Here is a 24,207-nt window from a genome sequence, read left to right on the forward strand (position 1 = left end):
TCCCAGATGTAAAAAAATTGGGATTTTCGAATCTCTTTGCTTTGGGAAAACTTTATGACTTTGGGTTTGATTTTATATTAAACCCTCTGATATGCGATTGTAGATCGCAAAACCTGTTATGCATTTCAAGTCATTTATTGAGATTATGAAAAGAGACTACTTCAACATAACTTGTGAGACACCAGATACTTTCCTGAGGAATAACGATACCAAGTGTTATAGAGAATGGAATACCAGACTTGATTTGTAATCATACTTCAGAGCCTGTATGTCACCCCGGATGTTCATGTATTGAAAAACCAAGAATAAAGAGTTTAGCAGAGCAAGAAATGATATTGACACTTCAAATAAATTGTACAGGAGCTGGACTAAACGCTTCCTAATATCCTTCCCAAGAGTGAAGAAATTGAATTCTATATGAAAGGCAATCCAATTCAGAAAATAACAGAGAGACATTATCTTAAACTTGTGTCTATTCTTGATTTAGCATTCATACCTAGTTTTGAAATGGAAGCCTTGAAAAACCTTATTCATCTGCGTGTGTTCTCTATTCCTAGATCCCAACAACTGCATGGACTTCCTCGGGAATTTTCATTTTTAGATCCATGAGTATTTCTTCAGCGGGGGAAATTTCGTTATAAATTGCACCTGCTCACATCTATGGATGTATGACTGGATTCGTACAAAACAAGCCGAAAACTGTACGTCATATTCCTTTTATTGTATAAAGGAAGGCATTGAAAATCGAATGACATCTTATCTTTCTCATCTTGACTGCAGAAAACATGGCCAAGAAAGTAAATACCTTCTTTTATCGGTTTCTTTAGCATTTGTTATTGCATTTATCCTCATAATTTTTGTTCACTTTTTAAAGTTTGAATTGAGGGTCATTCTAAGATCCAGACGAATATTGAGGACGTCTCAGAAAACGCCGGACCGAAGATTGTGTGGTTTACATTTCATATGACGAAAAAATCGAAGATTTAAACTTGTGGCTCATTACAAGACTCTAAAACTTGTTCTTAACAGGAAATGAATTAAGTGCATTCATCCCGTCACGTGACTTACTTCCGGGTTGTGTAAGATCGGAAGAGACGGCATGGCAGATATCAGTCTCTAGGTACTATCTTGTACTCCTGTCTGACAACTACTTCGATGAAGACTCTTTGCAGACACAGAATGATTGGAAGTGTATCTGGAAAAATTACTTTTCTGACCCCAGAAAGGAATTAGTGGTCATAAACTACGATCTGATGAATGCAACAGGTGTTCGTTGTAAGACCTTAAGGGCAATCATGCGTTTTGGCAATGTAGTGGATTTCGCTTCAGGAGAAAGACAATTTTTTCCAAGATATTGGAAAAGTTTTCAATTGATAATTGCCAGATATTTTAGTTTCAATTGTTTTCTAGGTTATAAAACGTTTTCGAGTAATCGCACTTACAAAATCGGTAAGAAAAATACAATAATTACTAGAGCCAAGCTCGTTGCAAAGCAACAAGTAGGTCTTCCGTCCTGTTTGACCGGAAGTAACTTTCTTTAAAAAAAAAAAGAGTAGTGAAGTCCAAAAGTGGTTACATCCTCCAAATCTATGTTAATTATTGCAAAATTAAGCTATTTTTGGCAACTTCCAGTTTGACCGGAATTGCCGTCGACGGACGGAAAATTAAGATTACGATTTTAGCTTCCAGTGACATATGATATCCAAAAGCCTGTCAAGAACAGCAAAAATATGCAATTTTGGACTACTTCCGGTTTGACCGGAATGACGTCGACGGACGTTTTTTGTTGACATTAATAGATTGAGCTTGACATTTTGAAGAACTTTGCTTCTTAGACGTATTACAAATTCTCAATACCTTTTGAGATATTATGGAAAAACTTTCGGCCCTTCTCCACCCTTACATGTAATTATAGGGGCCAACCCTTTTTTCGAGATATCATTTGAAAGATCATGTAATTCTACACATCTTTTGTTTGATATGTTTTATCAAATATTTTTGTAAAAAAAGTTAACAAATAAAATGTGTTATAAATTTTTAATTTTATGATAGCACTATTTTCGGACCATAGCGAGCGTCGGCGCTTCGTACTTCCGGTAGTCATGATATACTTAGTACACTTCTCCAGAGGTTCCTTTAGCATCACTGAAAATTTCATACTTCTGTGTTAAGTTCTTTTCGAAAAAACTGTCGGACAAAGTGACCCTTTAAAAATCACTCAATCGCAGAAAACTCCCAACCGGAAGTGACGTCATAAAAATAAAAACATATCTAGAATTGTTGATTTTCTATCAGACCTGAAAGTTTCATACAAATTGATCGAGATGTTTTCGAAAAATTGTGCGTACAAAATCGTTAAGAAAAAAATAATAACTAGAGCTGAGCTCGTTGCTAAGCAACGAGTAGGTCTTCCGTCGGAGCTGCGGACGGGAGAAATCACATTGGGTCAAGGTCATGCCACGTTCTAATGTTAAAGCAATCTTTTAAGGGTAGATGTCATCTTATTTATATATGTTTTACAATTTAAAAAGATGGTAAAAGAATGTTTGCGACCTTGATCTTGTTAAAATGACCTTACGTCACACCATGACACACGCTGGTGATAAGCAAAGCCATTTGTGTGCTACCGTATTGACGAATTCTTAAGCTATGCTTTTTTCGATAGGCCTTGTCACAGCTAATACGTGTATACATATGTAAATCTAGGTATGAAAGCGTTATCCTTTCTTTATCAAAAGTCATTGTCAGTTTTAAGCAATGTTTAAAGCCGGTTAAACTTCAAGGTCTAAATTCATTATATGCTAGTTTTTGAAATGATTTTATCACAGGTTACATACAGTTGATTTTTGTTTAATAAGAATACCTATCTCTTCTTATTCAAAAGTTATGATAAAGATTAAAATTTTGAAAAGTAAGTCAAGCCGCAAGGTCACGTTGTCAAAATCAGAGTATCGGTATTTCAAAAAAATGTTGTTACAGGTAAAACACAGTGGTAAAATAAGACCCTTAATCGATCTCTTTTCTCTCAAAAGGTATGACTATGGTTAATGTTTTTGAAAAGAGGGTCAAACTTCAAGGTCAAAGGGTAAAAAATCATAGTGAATTTTCAAAGGCGTTGACACAGGTATTACATGTACATGTATATAAAATGAAAGCTTTCAATGTTATGGTCAATTTAAAGAAATGTTATTTTTTAAGTAGGTCAAGCTCCAAGATCAAAGTCACGGGGTTAAAAATCACAGTATATTTGAAAATCACATGTCACAAATAATGCACATGTGAAATTGAAAGTCCTATTTCAACTCATTCAATAGTTAATATCCAGTTTAAAGTTCTCATGACAGATGGGCACTCTAGACTAGCTGACAAATAAGGTTTAATGTGCCCTTAAATAAAAATAAATACCGCGTTATTTGAAAATGATAAATTGAGAAATACGAAGAATAAAATACTAGAAAATATTAGAAAAAATTGCACTGAAGCTATATTCAATATATGAGTGTTTTTCAGCTGCTTGAATCTAAAAATATTATTTACCGTGTGTCTCTTACACATTCTTAATTTTTTCTACAGTTAAACATTCCTTACAACCATTTTTAATAGTCCTTCTGAGCCTGAACTTGAGATAATATGGATGGCACTCTAGCTCTCTGGCACTCTAGCTCTCTGGACCCCGTGGGGATCCGGGTTAGAATAGGTCCTCAGTACCCCCTTGCTTGTCGTTAAAGGAGACTAAATGGGCCGGTCCTTCGGATGAGACCGTATAAACCGAGGCCCCGTGTCACAGCAGGTGTGGCACGATAAAGATCCCTCCCTGCTCAAAGGCCCTGAGTGCCGAGCATAGGCCTAAATTTGCAGCCCTTCACCGGCAATGGTGACGTCTCCATATAAGTGAAATATTCTGGAGCGGGACGTAAAACAGTATACAATCAATCAATCAATCTAGCTCTCTGGTGATCCATCTCATTTTTTAGAACAGCTAGCAAGCTTCAGATCTGCAGCATGACAATTCTCAAATAGTTAATTTTACAAATTCATTTAAAATGTAGCAGAATTGAATTTCATGACAAAAATTATTTCTAATGCTTATTTTTAACATATGCTAAAATTATCAAGTTAAGTTAAGACAGTGAAAAGGAATTTGAGACTCAGTATTTATCTAAGGAATTAGTGTCAATCCTCAACCTAAAAAGCATTCGACTTCTATGATAATTGCGTATGTGTGATGAAACTGCCGTGAACTATCCCGAACGTGAACATAAGATGTACTGGACATTCAGTCATCAAGAAAATATAGTTTTACTGTGGACTATTCCGAGTTACCAAAACGTTTGTATGTATGTCCATGTGTGAGCGTTTCAACCTGTCTTTGTTTTATGTGACTTGACTTGATTTTACAAACTTTAACGTTTTATTGCTTGACTTTCGTTTTATAAATCACTTGTGTTACTGTCACCAATTATATTCTATTAACTTTGTTTAATTGTGGGAAATGCAATGCAAAAATCAGGAAATCAAATGCAGCGAAAACTGATACCCCCCCCCAAAAAAAAAAAAAAAAAAAAAAACTAGTACATGTACACACTTCGATGCTCGATTGTACACTCTAGAAATTAAAAAGTTTATGAAAAAAAAAGTTTAGTGAGCCGACCTTTTCTTAGATTTATTTGACAACCTGCGAATTAAAAACAATATCGCGTATGACTTTTGGTTAATATTATAATAGGTTATGGAGTAATCATGGATTTCAACACCAGCCCTGACCTACCATTCTCGACTCTAAAGGAAAGCATTGTATCATTTCAGTGGGGTTACGCATCGCAATGAGAGGAAATAAAATAATCTAATCGCTTTTAGACCAATAAACACGAAAGAAAGGCTTGGAATATTTGTATGAAATTACAGGAAGAAATTTTGCATTTGTTAGAAGAATTTTAAATTATTCTCTTTTTTTCTCGTATTCTTAAAGCTCATGTTGTGTGTTCTTCTGTGTAAAACAGTATGTAGTTTAGTTAATATCATGTACATGCACATAAAATCGTGTCATTGTGATATTCAAGATTTTTATTTGAGGAAATAAAAGAAATTTATGAGCATATCATTCGGAAAAATACAATGATAAGTTATTTAGAAAATTATGCAAAACTCAAAGTTACTTAATTTTATTTTCGATTTTCATGAGAATTAAAAACGTCACTTCCACTTACAATTTACTGTGTGCATTTGTCATGTTTATTTGTAATTGCTAATTTGAACAACATTATTTTTCTGAAATAAATTAAGCAACAATTAGAATAACTTGATATAGGCCCATATACGTATAACGATTGCAATTACTTCAAAGTCGAGAGGGAGACGACGGCTCCTAAAAAATGTGTACCTTTCCAATTATATAGAATCATCCGTTCAAATTAAAAACAATTAAGTTGCAGTGGTGATATCCCGATTCTTTAAATAACGAAACTATAATGGACATCACAAGGGTAGAATTCAACATTAGTTTATGTACATGTGCAATTACAATAACTTTCAAAATTACTATCGACCAGAGAAACCATGTATACTTGAGCATACAGGTATACGCAGCGCTTTTAATTCATTCTTCAAAGAATAGAATCAGACATTTTATCTTTAAATACTCGTACATGTTCAAGAAAAACTTTATATTTGTGTCCAGAAATATTCTACGATTTATGCAAATAACAAATTCTTGATTTTAAACTGATTAAATCGATGACCAGCTTCAATTTCGATAACTTTCTGGGACTTGCGTAAAAATCAAAGAGCGGTAATGTTGACATCCGAAATGTATATAGGTCAATGCATGTATGATCAATAAACAGGTTGCACAACTGCTAACAAAGCAGTCAAGGTCCGATGAAAATTCACGATGCATGAGAAAAATAACAGTGAATTATTTTAAGCTTGATTATTTTTTTTTATATAAATAATGCAACATTGAGTATCATTCGAATGAGAGATGACAAGTATTTCCTCTATCTCCAGTCTTGTAATTCAAACTTAATACAAGGAAAAAGCTGTCTCTGAATAATCTGTATGACATCCAGATAGAGAACACGTTAAAAACTTTTTATTTACATCCACTGAATATTTTCTTCTTTATTTCTTAATAAAGCCCATTGCATAAACTACATTAGGCATATCACCTGTACAGATTTCTTGATCAGTGGCCGTTCCATCAATGAAACGTACAAAGATGTTCGCATTATTAACACAATAATTAATATTTTTAATCCTATTTAAAATGATAATTTAAACAGATATAAATATAAACAATAAAGTGTCTTTCTTTGTTTGTTGTTACTAAAATGAACGGTCGCAGCTATTGCTTACGCGGGTTATGTATTTTTTCTGCAACAGCTGCTTTCGTTCATTCCATTTTATTGTTTAAATTTCATCAAAGTTTAACATTCAGTTTAGTTAAGTACATTATTCTTATCTAGTTTATTTCAGTTCCGCTGAAGACGGAAGCCTTAATAATCCTAATCTTAGGAAACGGAAGACCTTAATTTCCAGAATGTGTCTTAAGGGTGACAAGGTATCTGTATACCGTTAGGGTGCGGTGCCCAACTGGATATAAAGTGGAAATACTTTGTTACTCTGATTTACCTGTAGGTATAAAGTGACCAAAGTAAGCTTAAGAAAGCTAAGTGTATAGTTATGATCATGATAAGCAATGTGCCTCTTTCAAATTTGCGAATTTCATGGCCTTATGCGATAGTTAGGTATCCGTCTTCCGTCCGTCTGTCTATCAATTCGTTTCTCTGTGAACAGTTTATTTTTTCAAACGCCTCCTACAATTTTGGTCCAATTTCAATATTACGTGGTACATAAGTAGACTAAACAAAGATACATAAACAATTGCTTTGTTTTTGTTTCAATAAACGGTATTTCCATCTAACTAAAAATAGAAAATTCTGTAATTTTTTTAAACGTTAATTCTCGTACAGTTCTTATTTTGTCTTTATTCAATATAACTTGGCACACAAATAGCCTATTTACAACTAGATGCAGAATTTCATTATTGCTGTCTGTTGCAAAGTTTCAGATATAAGTGCTACTTTTTCAAATCTTCATGGCAATGAGTTTTGATACCAATATAACAAAGATCCGTGTTCGGGGATGGGTCACCGTTTTCGGGGGGGGGGGGGCGTTCCAAGGTCACATTTACTCGGTTTAATGTGAAACATTTGAAACCTCTGCAAATTCCGAGATCCGCACATGCCTATGATGGACCTAAATGTGAAAACCCTATTTCGTTTGGGTTGGAGGGGGGGGGGTAGGCTGAAGATCCACTCTTGCAATGATATCATTGCATAGGCGTCGGAAGCAAATTGAAAGGGGAGGGACTAAAGAACGAAAAAATGTACAATGTAAGCCCTAATTTTCAATGCTTATATTATGTTAATCTTTGAAGAAGACCCCCCCCCCCGGTTCCGACGCCTATATGCATTGTCTGACTGTAAAGAGGTATTAATTAGTTCCTATTAGTTTACAAGTTTCCGGATAAACAAGGATCAACTGTAATATCTATTCAATATTCATGTTCATGTTATATTTATAAACAATGTATAATTACATTTAATAATATAATTATACCATGCACATAAAATATTCATACACATGTTATATTTTACAGTCTATGGCTACAAGAAGCTATACTATGCATATACTTTCTACAACAAAGCAACGCGCAGACTGTATATCGACTCTGCATGCAGTTCAATTGTCTCATTCAATGTATTTATGACAGATTAACTTTATTACATTTATTTTGCCTTAAAGATAACCTATATCGTAGCTGGAAAAGATGAATACATGATTTGTGTGTGTGTGTGTGTGAGGGTGTGTGTGAGGGTGTGTGTGTGTGTGTGTGTGTGGGTGTGTGGGTGTGTGTGTGAGGGTGAGGGTGTGTGTGTGTGTGTGAGGGTGTGTGTGAGGGTGTGTGTGTGTGTGTGTGTTTGTGTTAATTGATTGATAGATTGCAAATTAAATTTGCTTACTTAAAATCAGAAAAATTGTTAAAAAGACCTTTCGATTATGCCAACAAGATCCAATATCGCAAAAACATGCAATTTTCTTTTCTATACATATGCATTTAACCAAGGAATTTTTAAGTATTTTTTAAATAATGTTTTATTTTTTTTTAATTTATGTTTTAAAACTAAAAATACATATTCTTGCAAACAATTTCTTACAGAACCTTTAATTTTTTGTTTAGATTTTCAATCATTTAAACCTTTTTGGTCTTCCGTGTAGTTTTAGCTTCTATGAAGCGTACCAGAGTAGGCCTCGATGTTTGTGTTCTGTACAGGTTATATTTATATCGGGATCGACATTTCGGTTTGTTTATATGCACCAAAATTGCCGCGAATCGGACGACTTGCCATAGATCATGATTGATTCAACTCCAGTGCATCTAGCAGGTAACTTTTCCATGTAATAATAATCTTATTTTCCTTGAACAAACATGTTCCTGAAATCAACATATGAAAACAATTATAAAAATTGTTAAGAAGGATTGGGAAAATGTTTACCTCGAACACGTGTAGTCTAAAGAGTTATCCGCCTTTGCCCAGTGCTTTGACCAAAATTAATCGTGACAATAAGGTATGTCATTCGTGAAATTTGTTAAATCAAGGATTTTTTGGGAAGTTTATTTTGGATAAGTAATCATATAGTGTAACTCGAAATCGCAGAGAAAATAAGGAATCAATGTGCATCAATTCTGCTGATGTATCATCATGTATGGTACATTTTTATGTTGACCTTTTTACACTTAAAATTTTATCTCTTTGGTTAACATGGCTAATTACTTTAACCTTTATTATATTTTATTAAATGTGACCATGGCAATAAATGTAATCTTATTTTAGGTAAAATAGTTTGAATGATATTGAATAAATTAAAAACAATGTTTAAAAGTTCTCTGGGAAATGAACTTTTAGTTGGTCACGTGATCAAATCCTGTGAAGCCTGAAGGGTTTTTCAGTAGATTTGATCACATGACCAACTAAAAGTTCATTTCCCGGTGACCTTTTTAACATTGCTGTTTAATACTTATACAAGTTGCTGTCCTTTAAAAAAGGACTGCAATACGTGGACCATATGCATGTTTTTTCTCTAACTGAAATTAATCAGTTAAGAGAATTTCTAGGTGTAGGGAATATTCATGTAGGTTTGTTCACTTTTTCTACAATGATCTGCCTACTTATAACTGGTTGTAGCCTCAGAGCAAAATTTTGAAATTTTATCTCTGATTAGCGACCTTTAGTTTTGTCAGTTTAAAAAATCGGGTTATTCTGCTATGTGTAACTCATACTGACTTGGACTGTTCTGGATTAATACGGAAAAAATTTATCATGAAAAATAGAGATCTGATGGTTTACTAGAAGCACAGCTCTGTAGTACGCAGATTTTTAGATTTATTTGTTGGAGCCCCCCCCCCAAACACACACACATTAAAAGCTGTTGCTACAGACCTTTATCAAACGATATTTTGTTTGCTGAAACACTAAATTATTTTGCAAGCCTTGATGCACGAAACTTATGCCGGCGAAAACTTGCTCTATCTTTTAAAAGCTAGTCTATCTCTATTCGTTGAATGACGTTTTTCATTCAGATTTTTAAGTTACTGTATAACTTCTTAAGGTACCCATTTTACAAATGGGTAAAAAATGGGTCATCAGGGGCTACAACTCATTTAAGGAAGATAACTCTTGATGAAAACTAAACTCTAAGGAAAATCAAAGAAATTGGTATCTATAAGAAGTTTATTCCATAATAATGACACAAAAATTACTTTTATATTGTAATCTTTATGTAATCTTTATATAGAATTAAAGAATAATAAATAACAAAACATAGTAAGAGTGTTATTTAAAAGAAAAAAAATTAACAGGTGACAAAATGGTCATTTTGTAAATATAAAAATATAAAATATGTTCATAATGTCATTTGCAACATGCTTTTACCATGTAGACTTGCTCAAGTCTCTATGTTTTTATTGGTTATTTTTTATAAATAGTTTTAAAAATTCTGTGTTCTTATTTGTATTGCTGTCTTCTGCTCTCTGTCATAGTAAAATATATCAAACATAGATGTTTGACATTATCAAAAAGTATGAAAGAGAGCACTAAAACAGAAGAGTCTTCAGTGCTCCAAGTTGCGACTAAAACGGTCGCATTTGCGACCGAAAAGTTGGTTTTGCGACTAGAAATTAAAACTAAGTCGCATTTTTGCGACTGAGAAAATTTTGGCTGGCAACGTCCATCTTTTTAGCTCACCTGAGCCGAAGGCTCAAGTACTTTTCTGATCACATTTTGTCCGTCGTCCGTCTGTCCGTCTGTCTGTCTGTCTGTCTGTCCGTCCGTCTGTAAACTTTTCACATTTTCGACTTCTTCTCAAGAACCACTGGGCCAATTTTGACCAAACTTGGTACAAAGCATCCTTGGGTAAAGGGGATTTTAAATTGTAAAAATTAAGGGACATATCCCCTCGCAAGGGGAGATAATGAAGAAAAGACAAAAATAGGGTTGGGTCATTAAAAAATCTTCTTCTCAAGAACCACTGGGCCAGTAAAGCTGAAACTTATGTGGAAGCATCCTTGGGTAGTGTAGATTCAAAATTGTTCAAATCATGACCCCCAGGGTAGGGCGGGGCCACAATGGGGAATAAAAGTTTTACATATAAATATAAAGGAAAAATCTTTGAAAATCTTCTTCTCAAGAACCACTGGGCCAGAAAAGCTGAAACTTATGTGGAAGCATCCTGGTATAGTGTAGATTCTAAATTGTTCACAACATGTCCCCTGGGGGTAGGGTGGGGCTACAATGGGGAATCAAAGTTTTACATTGAAATATAAAGGAAAAATCTTTGAAAATCTTCTTCTCAAGAACCACTGGGCCAGAAAAGCTGAAACTTATGTGGAAGCATCTTAGGATAGTGTAGATTCTAAAATGTGCAAATTATGACCCACGGGGGTTGGGCGGGGCCACAATAGGGAATCCAAGTTTTACATAGAAATATACAGAATAAATCTTTGAAAATCTCCTTCTCAAGAACCACTGAGCCAGTAAAGCTGAAATTTATGTGGAAGCATCCTGGTATAGTGTAGATTCTAAATTGTTCACATCATGACCCCCGGGGGTAGGGGGGGCCACAATGGGAAATCAATGTTTTACATAGAAATATATAGGAAAAATCTTTGAAAATCTTTTTCTCAAGAACCACTGAGCCAGAAAAGCTGAATATTATGTAGAAACATCCTGGAGTAGTGCAGATCCTAAATTGTTCAAATCATGACCCCCGGGGTAGGGTGGGGTCACAATAGGGAATCAAAGTTTTACATAGAAATATATAAGAAAAAACTTCAAAATCTTCTTCTCAAGAACCACTGGGCCAGAAAAGCTGAAACTTATGTGGAAGCATCCTTGGGTAGAGTAGATACTAAATTGTTGAAATCATAACTACCGGGGGTTGGGCGGGGCCACAATAGGGAACCAAAGCTTTACATAAAATTTATCGGAAAAAACTTTAAAAATCTTCTTCTCGAGAACCATTGGGCCAGAAAAACTGAAACTTATGTGGAAGCATACTGGGATAGTGTAGAATTCAAATTGTTTAAATTATGATCATTGGGGTAGGGTGGGGTCACAATATGTATTACAAGGGGGAAATCTGGTAAAGAACGGAATGGCCAAAGCTTCTCAGGTGAGCGATGTGGCCCATGGGCCTCTTGTTATGATAGCATTACATTTATGTTTTCAAGATTCTCTATCAACACAACGTTTGAAGATAAATACTTTAACACACTTGACAAAGCGCTGTATGGAATTAGATCACTTAATGTTATGACAGCATGCTGTAATAGTTAAGTTAGATAGAACCAGAAATGTATATACATGTACATAATGTTTCTGAGAGAATGGCATCCAAACATCGTAAACTTTCTTGAGTTTCTCTGAATTTGTAATTAGAGCATTTGGTCAATGGCTTGCATATCACAATTAAGTGTTTTGGCGGCACTGATAAGGACTGAGTTTAGGTTTAGATAGTCACGTAGTAGTAAGTAAACATGTAGGCCTAAACATGATAAAACAATTGGCAAAGTCCTGTCTTAACAATTGTCAAAGTTTTATTATATTTTGATGAAACTCTTCTGTGTACATGTTCTTCTGTGTACATGTTCTATACAAAGGGTGGTTGTATTAAAAAAAAATATCCTTCAACTATCAAAAGATTTCTAGTCACAGTAATTAATAATCTTTGATTTAAATAAAAACATTACACATGTGGAAGTTAGTTCATTGTTTTAATAGTGTTATTTTTATGTTTTAATCATGGCGAGTGAAAATATTTTTTATTGCGACTCAGAATTTCTGAAATGGCAACCAAAAAAAAAATTTAGGTCGCCATTTAGCGACCTAAAAGTAAGTGCGACTTGGAGCACTGATAGGGATGCTTCACAAATCCAGACAAATTGAATGGGGAAACAAAGCGTCCAGATAAATGAGGCTCCACTGTACAGATTTAAAAGCCTTTTAGTGACCAGGAATTTGAGTAATGGCGAAAACGATCTCCATTCCAGGAAGAGAATCAGAGATTTAAATGAAAATCAATTTCTATGAATAGAAAGACTTTGCAGTAGGCATAACTTTTTAGTTCACCTGAGCTGAAGGCTCAAGTGAGTTTTTCTGATCAAAATTTGTCCGTCGTCGTCGTTGTTGTTGTCGTTGTAAACTTTTCACATTTTCATCTTCTTCTCAAGAACCACTGGGCCAATTTCAACCAAACTTGCCACAAATTGTCCCTGTGTAAGGGGATTCAAGTGTGTTCAAATGAAGGGCCATGCCCTTTTCCATGGGAAGATAACCATGAATTAGAGAAAAATTAATGGCATTTCAAAAAATCTTCTTCTCAAGAACCACTGTGCCAGGAAAGATGAAACTCATATGGAATCATCCTCAGGTAGTGTAGATTCAAGTTTGTTCAAGTCATGACCCCAGGGGGTAGGGCGGGGCCAAAATGGCTTATCAAAGTTTTACATAGGAATATATAGGAAAAATCTTTAAAAATCTTCTTCTCAAGAACCACTGGGCCAGGAAAGATGAAACTAATGTGGAATCATCCACAGGTAGTGTAGATTCAAGTTTGTTAAAGTCATGACCCCTGGGGAAAGGGTGGGGCCAAAATGGCCGACCAAAGTTTTACATAGGAATATATAGGGAAACCTTTTTAAATCTTCTTTTCAAGTATTTCAAAGCCATGATTAGTAATATTTATATGGAATCATCTTCAGGTAATGTAGATTCTAGTTTGATGAAATTATGATCCCCTGGGGAGGGGGGTAAATTTCTACCCCCCCCAACTTTAGTTAACTTTCAGTTCTGATCTGATATGTGTTTTTTTTCCTAGCTGATGTGCTCAGGTGAGCGCTGTGGCCCCTGGGCCTCTTGTTTATTCTGGATTCATAGCCAAGTTTTTATTTGTCTCAACTTGCCGTATTAGCATGATTAAAGAAAATTTTGTTTTCTGTGTCTCTGACTCTGTGATACCTTGACCTACTGTATAATCTTCCTTGTCAAAAAGAATGCTTCCCAATTTTAGCAAAAAGTCTTCTTGATATTTTCAAAATATTTTTTAAATCAATGCATGAACTGACCTTTGTTGGTTTTCTCCCTCTTCAAAAACACTTATATCTTATATCTTGACCTACTGTATAATCTTCCTTGTCAAAAGTATACATGTACTTTTCAATCATTCTACTGAAAATCAAAATCTGCATTGATGTGAAAATCAGGTAAATAAAGTCAAAATCAGGTAAATACACTTTGGGGTAAACAATTTTTTGGAGCTCTGTAAGATATATTGAAATTTGGTGGCATGATTGCAAATCTTCTTCTCAAGAACCATTGGGTCAGGAAATATGAAACTAAAGTGGAAGCATCAAATAGTGTAGATTTAAATTTGTTCAAATCATGACCCTTGGGGGTAGGACAGGGCTACAATAGTCAATGTAAAGTTTTATGCGGGAATATATAGAAAAAACTCTTTAAAAATCTTTTTTATGAACAACACACTGCCATAATTAGTCAAAATTTTATGGAATCATCCCAAGGTAGTGTAGATTTAACTTCAAATCATGACCCCTAGGGGTAGGGTGGGGCAACAATGGGGTATCACAGTTTTAAATAGGATTATATAGGACAAATCTTCTTCTCAAGAACAAGTTAAACAACAAAGCATAATGATTATGGGTTGATGAAGGGTTGAAACTCTATTGGAAATATTAGAGGTAAATTAATTCTAAAGAATCTGAAGGACTGAAGCTCTATAGTAATCACATGATCCATCTACATAAATGATTTTGATTATTTTCCTTATATAATATTTAGATACTAAGAACCTTTAAATGGAAATAATAGAGTTTTACCATATTCTGTTTTTGGTAATGTTGTTGAACTCCCAGACTTTATAATACAGACTCCATGTTTTAATTGTAGGAAAGAAGCGGGCATTGGGGGATTCTGACGCTATGGAAGAAAATCAACAGAAGGAAATAGTGGAGGTAAATTAATTCAAAAGATTCTGAAGGGTTGAAGCTCTATAGATAGTTTTCAATTGACCTAAATTTAACGAGAGTTACTTCCCATTGGCTGCCATACTGGAGGTCCTTTTGCTTATATTCTTTCATTGTTCAACCAATTCTAAATTTTTATATTGTCGATTTTGAATTAGGAATGAATATTTTTCTGAAGAAAAAATAAATTTTTAAATGCCTCATTTATTTAAAAAAAATTATTTGATAAAGATTTTCCAATAAATATTTCTGCTTTATTTTCTTAAACTTGGTAAGGCCAAAATAAAAATTACTTTTGTTTCCCCTAACGCGACCCATCTAATGAAATCGCGCGGACTGAAAAGATTTTTCAAATAAGATGATTTAAAAATTGTTTTTATTGTCAACCAAGTTTTATAAAATACAATTCTATCAAAATCAGATTTTAAGAGAATGGCAAACATTGTTCTACCGTGATTTTCAAGTATTTGTTGGAAATAAAATGGCGAGAATTAGTTCTTCATAAAACAACGGCGACGCCTCAATCTTGTGCCTTTAGTTAACAAGAATTCTTCACTCTTGAAACAATTTGAAAATAAAATTTACAATGACTAATTTAGAGAGTTTCGGTGTCTTGGCGTCTCCATGTGAATAAATAAATTTTCGAAAGGGAGGGTAAACAAGGAACAAACAATTCTGTCTGTTGAATTCAGATGAGGGTACCACCTATTGAACACAACATTCAATTTCACTTCATTTTATTCAATTTGAGTTTTGATCTAATTACCAATTCATCTATGTTCCTGTGTTTACTAAATGCCATTATGGAATCATAGGATACAATCAATGTAAATATGTCTCAATATTCGGTTTGTTTCATTTAAATATTGTTGTTTACATACTCTTTCCAAAAGTTTTGAAATCATTTCAATTCAGCTTCCTTCGACGTCCGGTGTATTTTTCTTTAATTAGGCCCTTGAAGATTGGCTGTTTCTTTGCTTATAACCCCTTCGAAATTTGTTGGGACTACATTTGAACACTTCCCCATATGCATTGCTCCAAATTTAGACGTACTACGCTCTTTTTTTTTGCCATTAAGCAGTGGGGGATCTTTTTTCAGCCAGCATCTTTTGCGACACTGGACACTTATGGTCCCTTAATTTTGAGGGACCGTTTTCAACCTTCCTCATTGGTATTTTAACCCGCGACTTAAAATTAGCCATTTACGTCTTAACTCCAAAGCAAAATGCTCTTGAATCACTGCAAATCTCACAGCCCTCAAAAAGGTACATTGATTGTATATAAGCACTGGAGGCTGATTAAAGGTTTGAAAAAATATACTCTGATGTCCAGTCTTTGTGTAGTTGAGAATCTTGTCTCTTTTATTGACTTATATAAAAGTACTATGGCGTGAGATATTTCACAGGTTCAACTAAATTACAGTTGTGAATTAATCATGAATTTTGCTTTTAAAAGGCATATGCATGATACTAGTACTTAGCATTTTGTTCACAAATTAATTTGTTTTGTACATTTCTTGTTTATAAATGTAACTTTCCATTAAATTTTACAATGAATTTCAAAGCTGCTATCAGAAAATAAAATTGTTTGCCTACCTACCGGCCCAATTTGGGAGAATTTAGGGTCGGGTTAGGGGAAACAAAGATTTTTTTAATTCCGGCCTAAGACAAAGAGGAAAACTCACTGAGTCAATATGGCGATTAACGGGAGGTAACTTTTGCTAAATTTAAGCCCATGGAAAACTATCTATAGGAAATGTTGGAGGTAAATTGATTCTAAAAATTCTGAAGGGTTGAAGCTCTAATCAGTAAGTAATCACATGATCCATCTATATAAATGATCTTGATACTTTTCCTTAGCCTTCAGATTTCATATAAAAAATCTGGTTAAATAGACAATCAAAAGTAACATAAACTGGTATTAATTGTAACGGGACTGTTACAGATATTCCACAAACGCTCTTAAAAACCCCATTAGTGCTTTTTTTCCTGAAGACTTTTCATATGCTCAGGAGGAGGATTTATAAAAAAATTAAATAAAAGCTACAATGAATCAACTATAATTATGTCGTATACAATATTGCATGCACGTATGTGCAAATATTGTGCAATGGGGGCATGCATATGAAAGATTATCATGGCATGTTCTTACCATGTCTAGATATGCAGAGGATCAATACTGTAAATCTGGAAATTTTTGTGTTGATTTTATTTTGTTAATCTGGATCAAATTACTGTTGATTAATTTTTAGGTTTCAAAATTTTGTGAATGACCACTACGTGTGTGCTTGAGATCTTGCCATTGTGACCATGTCATCTTGTCTATATATTACTAATATACCCTTATATTATGAGTTTCAATGCATTTCATCCAAAAATTTAAAAGGTACGGCTATATCTATTATTTTGGTCATTTCATGTGTTGCACCTGTGCACACTTTCAAGCACATGCATGCAAAAAGACGTTCGTTCCACAAATCTACATAACATGCCTTCTGACCCTAAAAAGGTTTTACCTGAATCGAAGGTGTTTACGGTAACAGTTATGAAAATTAATAAATACACTATCATCCATGTACCTTAATACACTCGCACATTCAATTATTTTAGAACACAAACTTTTCTGATGTTAGTTATCATTAAGTAGATAACTAATTGATAAGATTAGATATTTGATTTATTTTAAGCACTGATGATAAAAGTTCTTACTGGAATAAACAGTCATTAATTTTGAATGAAAGACTTATTTGAGAAGAAGAATTCTGCCTTGCTGTATGTTCTAGGCAAGAGTGAGTGATTTAGGGTATTTGGCACCATTAAGCAAGAGCATCTTATACCAAACAAGTAGAACCACTCAAACCCTCTTCACTCTATAAGATATCACATAATCATATATCTCCAAGCATCACAGAAACTTTTGACTTTTCACACTCTTAAATTAACCAATTGCAATCAAGCATTCAAGACTGTGAATATAAATGAGATACTTTATGAATGAACACAGTAAAACCAGAGGACTGTAATTCACCATGACGTAAAGATGCAAATAAGATGAAGATAATGTAATGATTATTAGTAGATTTGGACTTTAAAAATTCAAACATATATGACATTTATTAGAATAATTTATTCCCCCTGTGACAGTAACAGTATTTAAATATTTCAAATAACAAGAGGCTCAGAATTTAATAAGATATTTTAGTTTTACATCTTGGGAACTTGGAATCTTTCAAGTGAACCATTAACTAGGTGAATGTGACCTATTTATTGAGTTGCACACTTTCATCAATATTTCTATTGCAGGATAATAGAAGGCTAAACATTGGATGCTTTTATTAGTTTACTCATTTAGGTCTTGCATTGTAATCCAAATAGTAGGTAGGGTGTCCTACTTTTGGAATTGTATAACTATGCCTGAGTATATTTAAAAAAGAAATAAAGGGCTTAACACTTTTTCTGTTGATGCATCTGGGTATTTCAAATTGCGTTCGGTTAGGATAACCTACTTTTTGAACTTATTAATAATTGATCATGTTGATTTACCTATATATATATATATAATATTTAGAAACTAAGAACCTTAAAATAGAAACAATAGGGTTTTACCTTATTCAGAAGACCAATTCTAGGCCATATGGCCTCTTGTTAAACAAGTACTTTGATATTGCATTTTGATCAACTTTACAGGGGGAAAAGACAACTTTTTCAACCATTATTTGGAATGATGCTGAAAAAAATATTCCTTTTAACAGTCAATCAAAGGATTTAGAAAGACACATCGATACCCATCAATGTAACATCTGCAGGAAAAATTTCAAACAGGCATTCAAACAGTCAGGTAACTTACAGGCACACATGAGGACACATACAGGTGATAAACCTTACAAATGTGATGTTTGTGGAAAGGCTTTTAGCCATTCAAGTGACTTAAAGAAACACATGAGGACACATACAGGTGATAAACCTTATAAATGTGATGTTTGTGGAAATGCATTCAAACAGTCAGGTCCCTTTTACAGAGACACATAAGGACACATTCAGGTGATAAACCTTATAAATGTAATGTTTGTGGAGATGCATTCAAACAGTCAGGTTCCTTACAGAGACACATGAGGACACATACAGGTGATAAACCTTATAAATGTGAAGTATGCGGAAAGGCATTCAAACAGTCAAAAGACTTAAAGAAACACACGAGGACACACACAGGTGACAAATCGTTTACATGTCCTGTGTGTGAAAGACATGTAAGAGATCAAATAACTTACAGACACACATGAGGGTACACAGCACTGAAGGTGATCTGAGTGGAAAGACATTTCAGCAGTCCAGATATTTTCAGAGACACAAAATAATACATACTGGTGAAAAACCTTATAAATGTGATGTGTGTGGAAAAACATTTAACCATTCAGGTAATTTTCAGAGACATAAGGGGTCACATAAAGATCGAACAGCCTTTATATGTGATGTATGTGGGAAAACATTAAATCGATCAGATTACTTGCAGACACACATAGGACACATACTGGTGAAAAACCTTTTAAATGTGATGTATGTGGGAAGGCTTTTATTGACTGTCGTTATTTAAAACAACACATGATGGTACATACAGATGACAAACCTTATAAATGTGACTTATGTGGGAAGGCATTCAAAAGAAAATTTAACTTTAAGTCACACATTAGGATACATACAGATGACAAACCTTATAAATGTGATATTATGTGGAAAGGCTTTTAACCTTTCAAGTGACTTAAAGAAACACATGAGGACACACACAGGTGATAACCCTTATAAATGTGATGTTTGTGGAAATGCATTTAATCGCTCAAGTCACTTACAGAGACACATGAGGATACACACCGGTGATAAACCTTATATATGTGAAGTATGTGGAATGGCATTCAAACAGTCAGGTGACTTAAAAAAAAACCCTGAGGACATATACAGGTGAAAAAACTTTTAAGTGCGATGTATGTAGAAAGGCTTTTACTGACTGCCGTTATTTAAAGCAACACATGATGATACAGAAAAAATACAGGTGGTAAGCCTTATAAATGTGACTTATGTGGGAAGACATTCAACCGAAAATTTACCTTAAAGTCACACATGAGGATACACACAGGTGAAAAACCATATAAATGTGATGTTTGTAGAAAGGCTTTCAGCCAGTCAAGTGACTTAAACGAACACATGAGGACACATACAGGTGAAAAACCATATACATGTGATGTATGTGGAAAGGCATTCAAATGCTCAAGTCACTTACAGAGACACATGAGGATACACACAGGTGAAAACCCTTATAAATGTGAAGTATGCGGAAAGGCATTCAAACAGTCAGGTGGCTTAAAGAAACACAGGAGGACACATACAGGTTACAAACCTTATGCACATCCTGTGTGTAGACAGCCATGTGACCAATAAAGTAACATACAGTCACACATGAGGATACTCGGCAGTGAAGGTGATCTGTGTGGAAAGGCATGCAACATTTTGTAACATACAAAATCACATAAAAACACATCCAGATGATCATGTTGATAAACCTCATAAATGTGATGCGTGTGGAAAATCTTTTTAGGTAGATTAAAAAAGCACACCCAGATTCATACATGTACGGGTGATAAACTTCATAAATGTGATTTTTTAGAAAAAGGCATATATGCGATTAGTAGTCTTACAAAAACACTTAATCCCTTAAAGAGTCACATGAAGGAACACACAGGTGAAAAACCTTTTAAATGCAATGTACATGGAAAGACTTTTACCCGATTAGATAACTTACAGAAACACAAATGAATTCATTCTGTTCGAAAACTTGATTAATGCGATGATTGTGGGAAAGCCTTCAATAATCAGGGGCTTTCAGACACACTTAAAACTTAGGATGCATACTGGTGAAAAGCCTTTTAAGTGTGAATGTGTATTTTGGGAAGGAATTCTCCGATTTCGGTTATTTAACGAGACACATGAGGACACATACAGATGATAATCCCTATAGATGTAGGGTTTGAGAGAAGCGTCAGACAAGTTAGAGACACTTGCAGGTACACACAGGGAAAAGAACTTTACAAATGTAAAGTATGCGGAAGGGCTTTCAAAAAGATTATATATATACATGTAACTTAAAGAAACACGGGAAGACTCGTATAGATGATGAATTATACAATTGTAGAGTGTGTGTGGAAATGTATTTAACTTTTTTTCTGACAGAGACAAATTCAGACGCATATAAGAGATAATTAAAATAAAATGGGAATTATAAAGGCATACAGTAAACAAATTGCCTACAGAAATGGAAATGTTTTAATTTTAATACTATGATTAAGGAGTAAAAATTTTGTAAGAGTTTTTGAATGAACTTAAAATAAATATGTATAGAGTTTTCAGTATGTAGACAAAGATAGATTCTTTCAAAGATAGATTTATCTGTAAGCATATAGCCACATTTTATATCAATGTCGAAATGTTTTAAAAACTGTTAAGTGCACTGACAAACAGCATTCAATATTATTGTGATATTTTAAAGTATGGTGGTAAATATGCATGATCAACTTTAAAGTACACAAGCAAACAACGTTTCGCATTGAAAATACCAAAATACATACTAGTAATTTTATTTTATGTCTCAGACATTTTGAAACTGTAACATTGTTATGCATATATAAGCCCACCTAAGCCGGAGGCTCAAGTGAGCTTTTCTGATCACATTTTGTACGCCGTCTGTCTGTCCGTCTGTCTGTTAGCTTTTCACATTTTCGACTTCTTTCAAGACCCACGGGACCATTTTCAACCAAACTTGCCACAAACTGTCCTTGGGTGAAGGGGATTCAAATTTGCTAAATTGAAGGGCAACACCCTTTGCCAAGGGGATATAAATGAAAATTAGTGGAAAATTAATGGCATCTTTTAAAACTTTCCTCAAAAACCACTTGTTCAGGAAAGATGAAACTTATAAGGAAACATCCTCAGGTAGTGTTGATTCAAATTTGTTTAAATAATGATCTCTGGATTTAGGAAGGGGGAACAATGGCCGATCAAAATTTAACATGGAAGTAGCTAGTAAATTCATTAAAATGTTCTCAAGATTGATCATCCACCGGTCACGGTAGCCTAGTGGTAAAGCGTTTGCTTCGTGATCGGGAGGCCCGGGTTCGATTCTCGTTCGCGGCACCGCGTCATACCTAAGACGTAAACAAAGGTAGTGATGTTCTTCTCCAAGCGCTTGGCACTAGAAGTGAAAGTCACGTGTCTTTTGGATATGAACTTAAAAACGTAGGTCCCGTGTCACGGTAGGCGCTGACACGATAAAACTCCACTGCTCAATGGCCCTGAGTGCCGAGTATAGGTCTAAATTTGAAGCCCATCACCGGCATACGGTGACGTCTCCATATGAGTGAAAAATTCTCAAGAGGGACGTTAAACAATATATAATCAATGAATCAATCAAGATTGATAATATATATATATATATAGAGGAATCCTCAGTAAGTGTACATTCAGGTTTGTTCAAATCATGACCCCTGGATAGATGGAGCGGCGCAACAACGGTCAAGGGAATATTTCAAGGACAGCAAAGGTATGATTAATATTTAGTTGGGAAGGGGGGTGGGGGGTCGGTGAGCAGCAATGTTACTTCAAGTTTAAGAAGCAATAAAGCCGCAGGAATTCAAATAAATATGCAAGTATCCTTAGTTTGTGTAGATTCAAGTTTAATTAAATCATCCCTCTCCATTTAAGAATGATTGGGACCACTTTTGTGAAGTTTCCAATAATAAACATATTTCTGCTTTTTTCCTAGCCACAATGCTCAGGTAAGCGATGTGGCCCAAGGGCCTCTTGTTTTACATTGATTTCTGACCAAGTGAATCAGAATCAAAATATTTAAAATTTGTGTTTTGTTTATGCTGATCTTCTTTTATGGGTAAATTTAATTTTACAGTCATATTTTTTATTTAGTTTGATGTTCTGTTTTTTAATTGAGCTTTTACAAATAAAACTGTAGAAGAGAGATATTGTTAGCTTAGCTGATCTGTTATTTAGTGAAGTTCCTAACATTAGTCAGTTCGTCTGTCTGTCCGTCCTCCTCTCTATATATGTTCACTTCTACACTGTTATATAGCCCAAGTCTAGCATAAAATATGAAGATAACGAACAATTTTCAAGCTCAATATCAATGTAAGCAATACAAACTGAGAGCAGGGCAAATATCAAAACATCAGAGTTTGGATCAGGCGCCATGGAAGAGATAGCATCCCCTGCATAATGACAATGAAAAGGAAATCTGTTCGGGTAATCTCTATGAAGCAAAATACATTGTATCGTGATTAAAACTCCAGGCTATGTAAGGGCTGGAGGAGTACATATTACAGGAGATTGAATTAATATGGCGATCAAATATAACCGTTATTTCTTTAACAATTTGTGTTAAACTTTAAATGAGCTTTTCTGAACAGATTTTATCTGTTTGTTACTGCCTGTAGATTAGTCTGTCTGCGTGTAATTCAATTTTGTGCCATTGAAGAGCCACGCCCTGTTGTTTAGAGGGATTATAATAAAAATCTGCTTGATTAAATCTGATAAAATCCGTGATAAGTATCAAAGCATCCTCAGGTATTGAAGATTCAAGTTTGTTCACATCAGGATCATAATGATGAGGGTGGTGTTGGGCTTAAATAGGAAACCGATATCTTTGCATGGTAGTATTAAAGCGAAGTTCAACGTATTATGGTAAAAACAGCAAAGCCATGGTTAGTCATATAATAGGTTAGGACGATCTCCAAATAATGAGGGGAAAAGGGGAAATTTCCGTAAATTGCTATAAATACACAGATAAACAAGGTACTAGTCCTTCTGATCAATCAGATCTCTGTATTACTAGTATCCATCGGGTAAGTTGTAATAAATGGGAGAGCATTTACCAACAGCTTCTGTTCAATGTGTGCGTGAATTTTGATTTTCGCCTGTGACGACAAAATAAAATGCATATTTTAATTTTTTGACCCTCTTTGCATTTTATTGCGTTTTGAGGGCCACAGTTTTCAACAAACTTTATTAGTAAAATACGTGTGTAATGTAAATATCCCCGTATAAAAGTCTTGTAGAGTTCCATTTAGTTGATGTCTTTTACAATATGGATCCTTTCTAATTTTTCACAACTATATATATTACTATATATATTAGTACTAGTTTAATTGATATTGCAGCAAATACCGTCTTGTCAAATGACTAAAATACCCTAGCCTGTCTGAGTATTAGAAGTATTCAGGATAAATGAAAGAAAGTGAGAAAAATAATCAAGACGGCGGTCAAAAGTCGGCGTCTTCGATTATGTCTTCAGAGCTAATATTGTCTATGACACCACTCTTATCTTAAAATTATGTTTATTTCTTGATTAATTCATTTACAACTACAAGTGCAATGTCCACATCAAACACAATACGTAATAACAACAGTACGGCGCAAATAAATAAATACAGTATAAACAGGTACAATACATATAAATTATTTACAAAACATTTAGCTCATACAAGCAAATAATTAAAATAGAATTTCACAATCATTTCAAGCACGTAATCTTTATAACAGAACAAAAATAAA

At 34.3% G+C, this 24,207-nt stretch overlaps 1 long non-coding RNA gene and 1 pseudogene across 1 annotated transcript; both read left to right on the forward strand.

Moving 5' to 3' along the window:
* The first annotated feature begins 329 nt into the window (after positions 1-329).
* Positions 330-3,518, forward strand: LOC134277985 (uncharacterized; annotated as a pseudogene).
* A 4,861-nt stretch (positions 3,519-8,379) lies between these two features.
* Positions 8,380-16,912, forward strand: LOC134277987 (uncharacterized). The gene is made up of 3 exons (XR_009994362.1): positions 8,380-8,447; positions 14,526-14,590; positions 16,854-16,912. It is a non-coding gene; the product is annotated as an uncharacterized LOC134277987 (long non-coding RNA).
* The last annotated feature ends 7,295 nt before the right edge of the window (positions 16,913-24,207 follow it).

Source organism: Saccostrea cucullata, unplaced genomic scaffold (genome assembly GCF_032062105.1).
Source record: "Saccostrea cucullata isolate Sc308-1 unplaced genomic scaffold, CSIRO_AGI_Scuc_v1 ctg5910, whole genome shotgun sequence".
NCBI classification, from domain to species: domain Eukaryota; kingdom Metazoa; phylum Mollusca; class Bivalvia; order Ostreida; family Ostreidae; genus Saccostrea; species Saccostrea cuccullata.